We start from the raw sequence: 3,523 nt of genomic DNA, 5'->3' as shown, positions 1-3,523 counted from the left end.
GCACAGTGCCTCTGGTCTCACCCTCAGTCCATGTGATCTCATTCTCAACTTCAAATACTCTGATAAACTGATGCTGTCCCTGTGCTGACTTGGCCCTGACTTCTCCCCTCAGCTCCAAACTGACATCTCCAACTGCCAACTCCACAGGGCAAACCAGAGTGCTAGATTCACATTCCCACACGTCACCCGATTGCTCAGTCCAGAAGTCAAGGGTTATTCTTTTTTCCAAACAGACCAAGTATAATGAAGTCTTTTTGTTTGTTTGTTTGTTTTGCAGTGCAGGGGACTGAACCCAAGGCCTTGTGCTTGTGAGGCAAGCACTCTACCAACTGAGCTATAGCCCCAGCCCATATAATGGAGTTTTTGAATATGTTTTTGGAAACAAGAACAGAGAAGGAAGGAGGAAGGGACGTGGGGGTGGGGAAGGTTGGAGCAGTCCAAACCACAGGTCAATGTGATCCTTCCCCACTGACCTAGCAATGAGACTTCCCCCACCCCCACCCCAGGGTTTCTGGTGTCTTCTCTTAGGGTTTTGTGACCTTTCCCCTCCATAGGTGGCTCCTGCCCCCTTGCATGCCCCGGGTCAGCATGCACAGGTCCCCAGTCCACCTGCGCAGGCAGCTTCAACTCTGCTGCTGAGAGCACCCTGGACCCAGCTCTGTACCTGGGCATGGGGCCCTCACACCCCCGACGAGAACTGTCTCCCACCGTAGAGCCGCCCCCCCCCCCCCCCTTCCCAGAGTCAAACTGGACAAAGTCATTGGGGGTGGAAAGAGGAGGCTAAGCTGGGCAGGGCTGTGGGAAGGTGTGGTTCCGGGACAAGCTGAGACTCAAGGCCCCAGTCTGCCCACAGGGACACACTCTGGCTCAGATCTGTGCAGTTCAGTAATGTGTCAACACTGGGCTGTGGGCTAGGCAGGGAGCCCAGTTGAGGATACCCACAAACCCTCACTGGCACGGCTGCCTCGACTGGAAAATGGGTCCCCAGAGCAAAGATGGTACGTGACCGTCAGGCCTCCCTGCCTGCAGCCTCCCTCAGTGTCTGCAGGGCTGACAGAGGAAGGAGGAGCCGACGGCCCAGGTGCGGGTCCAGGGAAGGGAGCAAGCTGGCTGTGTTGTACAGGGCACTGTGACAGGTTTGTGGGTGAGGTGACTTCAGGCAGCTAATGGAGAAGTTGTGGGAGAGTCACATAGCCAGGGGACAGCACAACCCCACTCACTCTGGGACTGTGAAGACACCTTATGCCCAAGACCCAGGATGCTCCAGGACCCACTGTTGACCCAGCAGCCACACACACATTCGCACACCCCATAGCCTTTGATCACTTATAGGTGGTGATCTTTTCCATTCATGGGACAGTCCTGAGCACAATCACTAAGGCTGAGAACCCATCCAAATATTTCCAAATCACCTGGCTCTGGGGCACCCCACCTTCAGGAAGGTGCGGATCCCAGGCTGTTGGTCTCGCTGCCTGAGTTCCACCTCCCTTTCCCTCCGTCTCCCTCCATACCGTTCTCTCCAAAACCCAGGCTCCCTCTAACCTCTCATACGATGCCTTTCTCTCCGTCTCCCTCTCCTATCATCCGTCTCCCTCTCCTATCATCTCTCTCCCCGTCTCCTGATCGCTCCCCCACAGCCTTTCATTGCGTCTCAAATATTCAATCCCTCTCTCTCTCTCAGGCACACAGAGCAGCCACAGCCACAGTAGCAGATCCAGCACCCATGGGTCCGTCCCCCTGGGCATGAGTGCTGAACAGAAGCCCCTTGCACGTGTATTGCATGTGGCAAATGGGCACACATTTTATGTGCAAGTGTGTATAGTATTTGTGTATCTGTGTAAACCCTTGCTCTGGGCCTTTGTAGATCACCTCTGGCTCCTTCACTGGACAATTCAGACCAAACTTGGACATGCTAATCAAAGGGGGTGGGGCTCAGCAGAGCATCAGCTGGCTCTGGCTACAGCACCAGCCACACACCAGGCACTGCAGGGACAAACGTGGCCAAGACAGAACCTCTCTGTCCTGTGGCTCACTACCTAGTGGGGAGAAGGACGTAAAGAGAGCAATTGCTCAGATACATAAAAGTACACACGAGCAAAGGCACAGTTGGAGGTGTCGCCAGGGAGATCTCCTGGGACCAGCCGGGTCTGGCAGGGTTGGAGGGTCCAGGCCACCTTCCTGGTTCTCCCACTGCTCCCGCAGTCCCAACAGCCACCAGGTCATGGTAACGCCTGAAAATGGACTGGAGATGCTGCTTTTCTTAAATGAACTTGGAGGGGCCCAATTCTAAGTGTTCATTGAAGAGTAATAACTGGAGCCTGACTCCACGGTGTCGCTGAGATCTGAAGGATATGATGAGAACTGACAGCACCAGGCACAGTGGCTCCAGGCAGGGGCACCTGCACCTGCAACCACTCTGCAGGATGATACAGTGGCTGCAACCAGGCCCGACACAAGGCAATATGGGACCCAAAGAGAAAGGGCAGTGTGCCTTGAAATGAGGCATGGCCTTCGTTCTGATCCCTGACCAAGTACATGGGCTCCAAGCTGTGAGGACGCCGTCCACCTGGGTTGGAGGAGCCTGGAACGAAGATGGAGGGGTGTGGAGAGCAGTGGTGACCCCCACGGCTGGAGAGCAGAGGCAAGAGAGCTGGACTGAGTTTGCAACAAGGAGAAACCATGGTCAAAGCAGGTTTGAAACAGGAAGCCAAAAAAAAGGGCAATCAGAAGAAAGCTTTGCAATTAACTGGCAAGAAAGCAGAGCAACCCAGCTCCCAAAGAATCGAACGCCAGAAACTGGGGCTGGGGTTATGGCTCAGTGACAGAGTGCTCCTCTAGAGTGTGTGAGGTCCTGCGTTCTATCCTCAGCACCACGTAATAATAAAGGTATTGTGTCCACCTAGAACTGAAAATGTATATTTAAAAAAAAAAAACAACTGCTATAAAAAACCACCTCTTCTCTAGTCTTCTGGTTTTTGATGAAGTCCCCCCTTCTCTGGAGGGACACTGTCCCATCTCAGAACTTAATTACTGCATAAAGTACCTAATTAACCATCACCAAACCGTCCATGTACTTGCGTCTCCCGCCCACCAGGGGGCATCCCAGCTCCAGGCTTCAGGGACCGGCTGCCACTCTCCGGGTGTCCTCTCCAGTGCACCCCGTTGCAATTCCTAGTGCCTCCCTCTTGCCAGATGAATGATTCTACAAACAAGGCAACCTCCCCTCTAATAGTGGGCTGGTGGTGGAGGGGCACGAACAGCAGCCAAGAGCGGGTGGCACTCTCACAGGAACAGATTCATTCAGAGCACTCCATGAAAACCCACGACAGTTGATCATGACCAGAGGCCCCGCACAAGTGTCCAACACCACGGGTCAGTAAAAAGCCGGTCGCCAATGCTCATGTATCTTTCAAGGAAAAATCTAATGTACATTCCCCAAAACTGCAGTTTTTGAGGTCACAGCTCTTAGGACAGTGACACACAACACCTCCCCCACTGAAGTCTGAAATGCAGGCACACACTG

The sequence above is a fragment of the Sciurus vulgaris genome (assembly GCF_902686455.1).
Source record: "Sciurus vulgaris genome assembly, chromosome: 17".
NCBI classification, from domain to species: domain Eukaryota; kingdom Metazoa; phylum Chordata; class Mammalia; order Rodentia; family Sciuridae; genus Sciurus; species Sciurus vulgaris.
Note: the sequence above shows the minus strand (reverse complement) of the source record.